We start from the raw sequence: 12,676 nt of genomic DNA, 5'->3' as shown, positions 1-12,676 counted from the left end.
TAGGATCCAAGGTGTGTGCTACCACACCAGGTAGTTTTTTAAAAAAATTTTAATATTTAATTATTTATTTGAGAGAGAAGGGGGGAGAGAGAGTGTCAACGTGAGCATGCCAGGGCCTGTTGCCACTAGAAACAAATTCCGGATGCATGCACCACTTTGTGCATATGGCTGGCTATATGTGGGTACTGGGGAATCAAACCAGGTCTGTAGGTGTTGCAAGCAAGCACCTTTAACTGCTGAGCCATCTCTCCAACCCAACATGACTGTTTTGAACTCTCATCAGCTATGAGAGTATGAGATCAAAACCTGATCCAGCCCACTAATTGTCTGTCATGGAATGGGGAGGGGCCTCCCTTCCCCTAGTATGTGTGTTTATGTATGAATGAATATATGTATGTATGTGTGTATATGTAGTTAGCAGTTGCTTGAGGAGACAGACTATTTCTTCGGTGTAGCTGCCTTTAACTTGACCATGCTCCTGTAAATAGCCCCAGTTAAACTAGACATGGGTGGAATTGTTTCTTTGATCTGTCATTGGGGCCCTATAGGAGGGAGTAGACATTTGGTCTTCTCCCCAAGGAAAAGGTCACACAACACCAAGGAAACTTCATTTTGTTCAGATTTGGCTATAACAGCCCTAGACAGGAAGAATGATAGATCTTAAGGGGTCTTGGTCTATGCAATCTGCATTTCCATACACTCAAACAGCCTATACCATGGTCTGTGGGGCATCTTCCAATAGACAAAGCTGCCTGTAAGCTTTTATGTCTGTCGGGGAAGCCTGCATGGACTAAGATAAGGGACCAAATGAGGTGACCTACGTCCCTTCCAAATCTGGCCCCATTTCCCAAGTTTAGTAAATACTGTTCTAAGGTGCCAGACATTCTGAACCATTAACACCTAGAATTGTCTTCTTTCTCATGGAAGACAAAGTACTCTCTCTCTGCTTGGCAAAATGGTATAACCAAGGAGCAGCTGGAGGCTAGTCCCAGAATGGTGGGTGGAGAGGTAATGGGATTGGGTGGGGAATCGTTGGACAAGTACCTTCCTAAGGGCGTCGGGTTTCTCACCTGTAAGACATACTGGGCTTGTTCCTGTAAGTGCAGAATCCTAGGCTCTGAGAAGCTAACTTGCTCACTAAAGAAAGTCAAGTCAGGATTCAAGCTTGGGCGGTCTGACTTGGCCGGAGTTTGTAATTACTGGTGGATCACTATTGGAGTGGAGGGGTGAAGGACCAGAGGGGGAGAGGATACACTGTCACACTTAACATGGACATACATTGTTGGATGTTTTCTGGTTCTCAAAATGTCAAAGAAGACTGCTCTGGCTTGAAGGAACGTAGAATGGAGAGTGAGCAGGAAGGACTAAGAGTCAACTGGATGACGCGCCCCTTTGGTTTCCATGTTGTTGCAGGTGCGAAGAAGCCGTATCGCCTCTTAGCGCAGCCTGGAGAACCGGGCAGTGAGCGAGGACGCCGAGCACGCCTTTCGGAAGCCTGGAGAGCCTGACACCCCCCTCCCAGCGAGGACCCCGGGCGCCCCTCTCTGCAGCCTGGAGAACTGCCCACCCCCTCTCCCCCCAACCAGGGCCCCGCCATCCCTCTCCGCAGCCTGGAGAGCCTGCCCACCCCAACCTGAGCGCTGGGCGCCCCTCGCTGCAGGGCGCCACCGACTCTCCCCGCCCCCACGGCCAAGGCTTGCCGGAGGGAGGAGGGCTGCAGCGCTTGCACTGTTTATGCTTCTCCAGAGCTTCGGAGCAAGATTTCCCCAAAAAGCCATATTAAATAAATAAAAGGAAATTCAGCAGATGGGAACATGAATCAATGAAAACTCCCATATGAGTGCAATGATTTATGTCACCAAAAAAATAAAAAAAAAAAGAAACATCAACATCTGGGAGCTGCCTCGTCTCCTCTTGGCTGCTCGTTTGGAATGGATTCTCACTGTCGCTTTCCGCTTCTTTCTGGCCCTGGGAGAGGACACAAAGAAATAAAGAATGAAACTCATTTTAAAATAGTCGTTTTAAATCCGAAATGAACACCGCTTTCCCCCTCAAGGCTGGAGCGGAGCGTGATGCGGGCGGCGGGGATGCGGGTCCGGCCCAAGCCGAGCGCAGAGGCACAGAGCCCCCTGCCGGCCGCCGCGGGGCGCCCCTCCTCCCGCCGGGCCGCGGGCGGCTCCCGGGGCTCCGACGCCTCCCGGCTCCGGGCTCCCGGCGGCGGCGACGCGCGCACGTACACGCACCAGCGCGCACCGCACTGCGGCCGCCCAGCAGCCCCGCGGCGCCAGCGCCCGGCGGTCACGTGGGGAGCAGCCCAGCGATCCCTCGCCGGCTTCCCATCCAGCGGCAGTCAGCCCCGCCGCCGGGGAGCTTCTCCGGCCTGGGGAAAGCTGGCTCCCCATCCCCCCGGAGCGGGAGCGGGACGGGAGCCGGCGCTGGCATGGAGGACTGCGCCGGTCTCAGTCCGCCCTAGCTCTTTGGGTGGGCACTTGGGGAGTGAGTTGGGGGCTAGGTGTTGAGTCCTGATGTCTGGCTTCAAATCCTAACTCGATGTGACCTTCCTGAGAAAGGGTTTCTTTGTAAAGTGGGATCGTAGCCGGTACCAACAGGAGTGTAAAGGTAGACGAGAGAAGCATGCAGTGTACTCAGCACAGAGTGCAGATCTATAAAATTGAAGACATGTTAGGTCTTATTAGGAAGAGGGGCTCAAATTCTCACGGTAGCTCTCAAGGCTCCGCCGAATGCGCTGCAGCTTGCAGACGTCAGAGTCCCCTCCATCACTTGGTTCCAACTGCATCAACCCTTGTCTTTGGCCCAACAGCTGCCTGAAAATCTGTTCGTGGTTTCCTCTGCTTCAACCCTGCCAACCCTTTCTTTGGACCTCGGTTTGCTGGTCACAGCATCCAGGAAAAAATCTTCCCAGTTCCTCCGTCTCCAGAATGTGGTCCCTCTGCACAATACAATTGGCAACCTAGGCTGCTTCTTACTTGCAAAGTTCCCAGTTGAAATGTATCCTCAGTTCGTGGTATGCTTAACGCCCATCACCCCTGGATAGTTCACTCCATGAGGCCAGGAGACCAACGTATTGTGCTCCTTGCAGTATCCAGGCAGTGACACTAGGCCCTCCAATTGTGCAGTAAATGTCCAGGGTGGGCGGAATCCTGGGTCTTCCATAACGTTTCACCAGTGCCTTCCAATAGTCAATTCATATTATAATCATCATATATGTCAGGGCAACACAGGTATATAGCACAATTTTCTGAGAGAGCTCAGAATATAAAGTCGGAGATAGACGTTAGAACACAGGTCAACACAGATGGGATGGAAGCAGACAGCAGGGTGGTGTGGAGGTGGCTGTTCTAGTAAGGACAAGGCCCCTGGCTTCAGGTGGTGAAGATGGACCAAGCTGAGTGTTTCCCTCACACTATCTTAGAAAAACTCACAACTATTATAAAGGCTATCATCATCCCTATTGTGCAGATACAGCATGAAGAAGTTGACTCCCCTAGGGTCACAGAGATGGTAATGGCAGAAGTGGGACTGAAATGGGCAGGTTCTGAGTCAGAGCCAGAGCTATGAACTACTTGGCAATGTTGCCCTCTCTGCCCAGCCCCTAGCTCTGTGTGGGTGGGAGTGGGAGCTGCCCCTCTGACTTCCATTGTGGGAGAGCTGCCACCCAGGAGCAGAGCACAGGGCTTCGGAGCCTGGGAAAGCTGTATACTCTATGTACCTATTGAAGCCTAATGAGAAATGCTCACACGGGTGCAACAGCTCAGCAAAAACAGGAGCACCTCTTGCCTTTTGCAGTGCCAGCATTCAAGGGAGGCCCCAGCCTGAGCCAAGCCTGCACCGCACCCTGAGGGTGCTGCTCTCTCACCTTTCTCACCCCCTTGAAGTGCTGTAGATGCTGCTACATACACTCTCAACACCCCTGGCTTTTTTTGGCAACAGCTGGATTCCCACTCTCCACCTGGCTGTCTAATGGTAGCCCACCTGTCACCCTGGATCTCCAGAGGCAGCAAGCAACAGGGGACTTGGGGGCTACTGTCTTGTGTTGAGGCCTGGCTAAAGCAAGATGAGGGGTTTCTTTGAAGATCTTATGAGATCACCCACCTTTGTGAGACCACCCTATCCTTTAGCTTTCAGAAAGCTGCATCTTTCCTCGGTATCTGAAGTTGTGTGTGTGTTTCCTGAGAGGGTCTCATGTCACCCAGGCTGGCCTTGAACTTGCTATATAGCTAAGGATGACCTTGAATTTCTGATCCTCCTGCCTCTGCCTTCACCTCTCTCAAGAGCTGGGATTATAGGCATGTACCACCAAGCCTGGCTTATGTGGCACCAGGAATTAAAACCAGGGCTTCATACCACCTGGACAAGCACTCTACCAACTGGGCTATATCCCCCAACCCCAAGGATCTGGAAAATTCTGACAGGTGAATCTGCGGTCACAGCAGAACATGTAATAAGATAATTAGCAGACCTAAAAGGCAAGAAAGAGGACAAAAATAAGATTAATTATAATTTATTGAATCTTTCCTGTGTGCCAGGCACTATACTCAGGACCTTATTTTGCAGATGAGGAATCAAAGCTCAAAAATTCAAGTAACTTTCACACAACCAGAAAGCAGCTGAGGATTCCAACCCAGGCCATTAGGACTCCAGAGCCCAAGTTCTTAGCTGCTGTACTGTTATTTAGGAGTTAACAAAACAGAAGAACAGAAGGTAGTTCCAGCAAAAAAGAAAAGACAGAGAAGGGGAGGGCTGGAGAGATGGCTTAGCGGTTAAGCACTTGCCTGTGAAGCCTAAGGACCCCGGTTCGAGGCTTGATTCTCCAGGACCCACGTTAGCCAGATGCACAAGGGGGCGTATGCATCTGGAGTTCGTTTGCAGTGGCTGGAAGCCCTGGCATGCCCATTCTCTCTATCTATCTACCTCTTTCTCTGCTACTCTCAAATAAATAAAAATGAACAAATAATAATAATAATAATAAAAAAAGACAGAGAAGGGGAGTGTGGGCCATGCTTGCACTAAAGGTCAGAAGGGGCCAGAAACAGTGACAAGTCAAAATGATCAAGAGGTATACATTTAGTGTAAGGGAAGCTGGAGCAGAGGCAGGTTCAAGGGCCTGAGTCAACAGGGTGATTTTTAAAGGACCTGGTGACTAGCCATATGTTAAGAGTTTCTGACACCTTTGGGAGGCCTGTACAGATCTTGAGAAATCCAAAAGGAAAGCTGGGAAGGGGCTCACTCTGTTGGTGCTGAAGTCGACAGTCCTGGTTGTCCCTGTGTTCCAGTTATATTCTATTCTTGGGGTTCGGTAGATGCCCTTCTGTGCCTGCCAATCCTGATACAACTTTTACTGAAGCTAGCTTCAGTGAGATTTTAGTATTTGCAATAAAAGTTAAAGTACACATGGGGGAGGACAGAAAGGGAGTCGAGCCAAGCCTGAGTTCAATAATTCTTTCCTGAATTGCTTGGGGGAAATGATGGAACACAAATGAGGTGGATGGCAAGATTCTGCAGGAAAAAGTTAAGGAGTGGATGGTAAACTGAGTCAAATACTCTGTGTCCAAAGATGCCCTTGTGGTTAAATGAGGTGGGCTTTGGTGACCCTAGTGGCCAGAGCATGAGAAGAACAAGGGTGGAAGTGGGAGGCAAGGCTGAAAGCAAGGAGTCCCTGCAGAAACAGGAGGCAGTATGTGTACTGAGACATCTGGTAGTAGAGAAAAACAGAATGGTAGCTGAAAAGGACAGCAGGATCAAGAAAAGAGGGGCTGGAGAGATGGCTAAGTGGTTAAGCGCTTGCCTGTGAAGCCTAAGGATGCCGAGGGTAGATTCCCCAGGACCCACATTAGCCAGATGCACAAGGGGGAGCACGTGTCTGGAGTTTGTTTGCAGTGGCTGGAGGTCCTGGTGTGCCCATTCTCGGTCTCTCTAACTGCCTCTTTCTCTGTCTGTCACTTGCAAATAAGTAAATAAAAAAGAAAAAAGAGAGAGATGTATGCTTTGACATGAGGGTCAGGATAATTATAGTGGCACCATTATGGAAGGGAATGGGACTCCCAGCAAACACAGAGTTTGGTAACCTAGTTTATTCCTCTAAATCATAATCCTGCCTGACACTCATTTGTACAACGTACTCTCGAGTTAGTTCATTACTATTATATAAAGTTACCACTCATTGACTAAAAGCCTGGCAGGTTAAATGTGCTGTTTCATGAGATGGTTTGATGATCATGAGTCCCATGTTGTGGATGAGCAAACAGGGAAAAGATAATCAGCTTGGCTGAGGTTACCTGGCTGGTCAGTGGGAGGGCTATGTTGGATGTCATAATATAGCCATTCCGGAGCTGCTTCCAGACACTTCAAAGAGTTGAAAATGGTTTCCTCTAGGGAGGACTAGAGGTTAAAGAGCATGCAGCTGAGGTCTGCTGCTTTTTGATATCACCTTTTAGTACTATTTGACTTGTTACTAGAGTAAGAACTCTTTCAACGCCCATCCCTGCCCTCCTCTACGTTACCTTTTCATTAGTAATGAAAAGATAATTTCAATTTCATCTATCTTTTTATCGGTGAGGTCAAGTCTACTGAGCTGGGTATGCTCCCTGCTCCTTGCCAGCAGGGTCTCCTTAGCACACTCCACCCTTAAGTATAAATTGTTTGACCACTTGACCAACCCCATGTCCAGGTTCCTACCAGGCAGCAGGTTTTCTGTAACATGTTCTTTAAAAAAAAAAAAATGAAGCATTTGTATAAGGGAGTTTGCTTTATAATAAAATCCCACTAGAAAAAGCAAAAAGTGAGGTGATGACTCAGCCATCTCCATGACAAAAGTGAGGTCACTGGCCTAGAAGGGACAGGGTGAAAATGAGGGGTTGACCTTTCTCTTGAATCCAATCATACAGAAGCCAGTGGCCTTTTTGGATTCTCTGGTCTTGTCACTCCCCTGCTGAAACCACTCCTAGGTGTCCCTTAGTCTCAGTCTAGACATCTTCAAAGCTTACCACACCCTTTTGCCCCTCCAGCCTAAAGGCCTCTCACTATTCTCTGTCCAGCTCAGGTCCTCCCATCTACAGGCACAGTGACCTTAAATCGTGCTTTCTTTGCTAAATTATACTGTCCTTGCCTCCCTGGGACTTTGCATAGCAGGACCCCAGCCAAACTATGTTTTCCCTTCCTCCTCTTTACTTGCCTAGGCCTTAGTCCTCATTCTGTTTTGTAAAAAAAAAAAAAAAAAAATCATCCTAGTGCTGGAGAGGCAGCTCAGTGGTTAAAGGTGCTTGCTTGCAAAACCTAAAGGCCTGAGTTCAATTCCCCAGTACCCACGTAAAGCCAGATGCACAAAGTAGGACGTGTCTGGCTTTCATTGCCCCCCCCCCACTGTCTATACTTGAAAATAAATGTTTTAAAAAGAAGTCATCCTGTATGGGCTCTCCCTGGGTGTTTCCCCAGCCCCTTGTACAGTCTTCGGAGTAGAACCTGCGAGTCTACCAAGAGGCACAATTTCTAGCATTTGTGGCCCAGTGTCTTTCTGTCTGCACTGATTCAGGGCTGGCCTTCTATTTGCTTCAGCCAAAATAGATTCAATACTGTACAAATTCCAGGCTTACTTTTTTTTTTAAGTCACAGTCTCATATATTGTAGGCTGGTCTCAAAGTTGCTATGTAGCTGAGGATAACCTTGAATGTCTGATCCTCTTGCCTTCATCTCCCAAGTGCTAGGATTATAGCCATGCATCCCCATACCAGGTTGTGGAATGCTGGGAACTGAACCCAGGATTTCATGAATATTAAGCAAGCACTATACCAAGTAAACTACATCCTCAACCACTCCAGACCTAATCCACCTTTGTCTTCTGCAAGCTCTGAGCCATTATGCAAGAAGTTCAGCTACCCAGCTGGAGAGGCCATGTGGAGCTGAGGGCACTGAGACTACATGAAGACACAGCTTTCCAGGGCCCCGGTTGTTGTCACATGACTCCTGCTCCTGCTGCCATCTAAATGCAGCCTCATAAGAGACCCCAAGCAGGACCAGCAGAATTACCCAGCCGAGTCCAGTCAATTTGCAAAACTGTGAGCTAATAAAATGATTGTTTTAACCTACAAAAATCTGGAGTGTTTGTTATGCTGCAATAAGTAAGTAAAACACTGTTCTTTTATTTTGAGAGAGTAATAAAGAAGGACAGAGGCTGATAGAGAATGGGTGTGCCAGGGCCTCTAGCCAGTGCAAATGAACTCCAGATGCATGTGCTACTATGTGCATCTGCCTTATGTAGGTACTGGGGACTCAAACCTGGGTCCTTAGGCTTTGCAGGCTAGTACTTTAACTGCTAGGCCATCTCTCCAGCCCCCACCAGCTGCTATTTTAAAAAATATTTTATTTGGGTTGGAGAGATGGCTTAGCGGTTAAGTGCTTGCCTGTGAAGCCTAAGGACCCCAGTTCAAGGCTCGGTTCCCCAGGTCCCACGTTAGCCAGATGCACAAGGGGGCGCACGCGTCTGGAGTTTGTTTGCAGAGGCTGGAAGCCCTGGTGTGCCCATTCTCTCTCTCCCCCTCTATCCGTCTTTCTCTCTGTGTCTGTCGCTCTCCAATAAATAAATTAAAAAAATTAAAAAAAATATTTTACTTATTTATTTATTTGCAAGGGAGTACGGGCACACCAGGGCTTCCTCCTGCTACAAATGAACTCCAGACACATGTGCCACTTTTTGCATCTGGCTTTATGTGGGAAATGGGGAATCAAACCCTGGCCATCAGGCCTTGCAAGCAAGTGCTTTCCCTGATGAGCCATCTCGCCAGCCCTGCTTTTGGTCAGGTGTTTCATCCCAGCAACAAGAAGGTAACTGCAACCAGTGGCATAGTCCCATGTTCTGCCCCACATGGGGGTAGACATAATGTCAGCCCACAGTTTAAGACAATACCTGATGAATACACACAGCTAAGAATACTGGGGCCCAATCCTGGGATTACTAAATTGAAATGGATTCATTCCACATATACACATTCACTGAGGAACCTGCCCATCTGAAACTCACTAAGGTTTTGAAAGAGAGGATAAGGTATAAAATGACATTATGGACAGGGATGGTGGCACACACCTGTAATCCCAACACTTGTTGACTGAAGCAGATGAATCAAAAGTTTGAGGCCAGGCAAATACATAGCACCACTCTGCCTGAAAAGAGAAAGCTGGGTAGGGGGAAGGGTGATGAGAAAGTAATGGGAGATTTAAGTATGGTGGTGTAGGAAAATTGTCAATATTTTTTTTTAAAAGCATTTTGAGCTGGGTGTGGCTAGGTACACCTTAACCTCAGCACTTGGGAAGCTAAGGTAGGAGTAGGGCCATGACTTCTAGGCCAACCTGAAGCTAACAGCATGAGTTCCAGATCAGCATGGGCTACAGTGAGACTCTGCCTGAGGGAGGTAGGGGAGAGAAAGTATTATGGTTTCTTTTGTCCCCAGAAGCCAGGGGACATCTACAGAGCACTTGAGTGAGTGCTAGTGAGAAGGGCAGCTGCAGTCCTCACTGGCACAGCAGGTCACCTGATTGAGTTTGACCCCACAAGAACACTGCTGGAATGGCAGGCTTGTTTCCTTGACTTTTGCCTGAGCTGTGGAGGCCCCAAGCCACCAGCCATTGTGTTTACTGTTTCCAAGCTCTATGCTTTCGGATTGTAGGCCAAAGTCAAGTTGATTCAACACCCTCACAAAGGTATGCTGTCTCATATTGAGAAGCTATTGTCTAGGCACCCAGTTAATCACTTATGGTGATGTGTACACATGCCACTGTGTACCCACACAGGGAGTGTTCTAGACATTTGTCACCTTCATTATTGCAGACATTCTTAATTTGTATTAATCAAATACGAGGACCTACATAAGCCAGATACACACAGTGGCACATGTGTCTGGAGTTCATTTGCAGTGGCTACAGACCCTGGCATACTTATTCCCTCTCTCAAATAAATAAATAAATGAAATATTTTTTCTGGCTTATTTATATTTATTTATTAGAGACAGAGAGAGGGAGAAGGAAAGAGAGAGAGAGAGAAAAATGGGCATGGCAGTGCATCTAGTCACTGCAAACAAACTCCAGATGCATGTGCCACCATGTGCATCTGGCTTATGTGGGACCTGGAGATTCAAACCTGGGTCCTCAGGCTTCAGAGGCAAGTGCCTTAACCACTAAGCCATCTCTCCAGCCCAAATAAATATTTTTAAAAAGCAGCTGATGGGAGGAAAGTTTTTTGGTTTTTCTCTTTTTCTTTCTTTCTTTCTTTTTTTTAGAGAGTGCACGTGAGAAAGAATTGGCATGCCAGGGCCTCAGCCATCACAATCAAACTCCAGATACTTGCACTACCTAGTGCATATGTGTGACCTTGTGCTTATATCACCTTTGTGCATCTGGCTTATGTGGGATCTGGAGAGAGATTGAAAATGGGTCCTTAGGCTTCACAGGCAAGTACCTTAATTGCTAAGCCATCTCTCCAGCCTGGGAGGAAAGTTTCTGTTTTGGCTTACAGTCTCAAGGGGAAGCTTCATGATGGCAAGAGAAAGAGTGGTATGAACAGAAGCTGGACATCACCTCTGCCAAAGCAGGTGGAAAGCAGCAGCAAGAGAGTGAGCCAAATTCTGGCGAGGGGGAGTTATAACACTCCAAAGCTCACTTCCAATAACATGCCTCCTCCAGCAAGGCTGTACCTTCCAAATTGTCACTAGCTAAGAACCAAGCATTCAAAAGACATGAGCCTATGGGGGGACATCTGATTTACCACACTACCCTTACCCTGAGAGAGAACACTGGAAGGAATAGACATACACAAAAGAAATAATTAAATAACAGGATAACATATAATTACTGCTTAACTGTGTAGTAAGAAATTAAGTGCTGCAGGGTATTGGGAAAAGCAGTGTGTCTCCAAAAGTTGGAGAGTCTTCACTACAGAGTTGGGTTCAGGCTGAGCCTTGAAGGAAGCCAACTACAGACAGGCTGAGAGGAAAAAGGATGCACAAGTCCCAGGAGAAACAAGTGAGTCAAATCAGCACACTTGCTATTCTGAGACAGCAACATAAGGTCCATGAAGTGTGGCTGTCCCAATCCCAAACCAAGGGCCTTTCTGAATAGTTCCCCAATATTCAATTCCTGGCTTTTATTTATTCTCCATCTTGCAAACTTCCTCATACTTAAAGGCTCAATTCCAACGAATCCTTCCACAGTATGTCCCTATCCCACCCCACTCTCATGCTTCTAGTAGAACAGTATCTACTTACATTTTTCTGCTCACCTCCTCCACTACTATAATTAATAATTTACTTTAATTGGACCCCCATTATGTGCTAGAAACCATGCTAAACATTTATAATATCATTTAAGCTTCACAACCGTATGAGGTACCGCTTTCCCTATTTATGAAGAGACTTAGTGTAGTTAAAGTAACATGCCAAGAAATTAGAAAGCTGAGATTCAAACTGGGATGTGGGACTAGTCCTTTTATTAATTTATTTCCTTTCAGTACTGGGGATCCAGCTCAGGTGCTTGTGCAAGCTAACCCAGGCTCTACTACTTACTGAGCTACACTTCAGCCCCACAGTCTAACAGTCTATGCTTTCTTGTTGTTTTTGCTTTTTCAAGGTAAGGTCTTACTCTAGTCCAGGCTGACCTGGAATTCACTATGTAGAGTCTCAGGGTGGCCTCATACTCACTGCGATCCTCCTATCTCTGTCTCCTAAATGCTGAGATTAAAGACGTAAGCCATCCTGCCTGATGCTTTTTGTTTTTGTTTTGTAACAGTCTCAGTATAAGCCCAGAATGGACTGGAACTCACTATGTAGTCCAGGATGTCCTTGAACTTGTGATCCTCAAGCCTCATCCTCCCCAATAATGGAATTAAAGGTTGGTGCGCCACCGTGTCTAGCTGTGTCTACAATTTTGTTTTGAGACCAGCTCAAGCTGGTCCTGAAGGTGTGATCCTCCTGACTTCACCTCCCAACTAGTGCTGGGAATCCATGTAGGCCTGCACCACCAAGCCCAGCCTCAGAGTCTACTCAACCTCCTACAACCACAAATGCTCTTTATCCATCTGTTTTCTCAGATCCTAGGATGGTGGCTGACATACGGCTCAAAGATTGTTTAGCAGATAAATCCAACTTTCACACCATGCCTGGGTCTAACAGTAGGTACACCCAGTACTTTTTACCCCAAATAGACTTCTACCCACTTAAAACTCACATATGTGGGGGAAGAGGAGAGGAAGTCTGAACACCTAACATTTATTCTACGGGTTCCATTGTGGTTAAAGGGTAACCTATAACAACATTGTGGACATGAACAGGTGGGCTCTAACAGGGCGTGGATCCTCTTAGATATTTATTCTGCAGTCAAAGGCTCTACCATACCATAGGTATTTTGAAGAAACATCAGGAGACTCTAGCCTTGGCTTGTCAGACCAGGGAGAACCAGTTTATTCCATCTCATCCTATCCTGACCGAGACAGAGGCCCAGACAGGGAAGTGATGGGCCTGAAGGTACACCTGGAAATCTAGGCTAAAGCGAAGACCCTGGATCCTAACCCCACCCGGGGGACTCCTCACGGCCTGCGGCCTACAGAGACTGACTTCTAAGCTCCTCCCCCTGCCCTCGGGCCGGGGCGCTTGGCGTCCTCGAGCCGGGAGCCTCC

General features: G+C 47.6%; 1 long non-coding RNA gene across 1 annotated transcript in view; it reads left to right on the top strand.

The window, feature by feature from the left end:
- Positions 1-2,005, top strand: part of LOC123454141 — a 51,708-nt gene extending 49,703 nt beyond the window's left edge. The window contains exon 2 of the long non-coding RNA XR_006633188.1: positions 1,414-2,005. This is a non-coding gene — a long non-coding RNA (uncharacterized LOC123454141). The remainder of the gene's footprint in view (positions 1-1,413) is intronic.
- The last annotated feature ends 10,671 nt before the right edge of the window (positions 2,006-12,676 follow it).

The sequence above is a fragment of the Jaculus jaculus genome, chromosome 13, assembly GCF_020740685.1.
Source record: "Jaculus jaculus isolate mJacJac1 chromosome 13, mJacJac1.mat.Y.cur, whole genome shotgun sequence".
In the NCBI taxonomy this organism is placed as follows: Eukaryota; Metazoa; Chordata; class Mammalia; order Rodentia; family Dipodidae; genus Jaculus; species Jaculus jaculus.
This window is presented reverse-complemented; position numbering and strand designations above follow the sequence as displayed.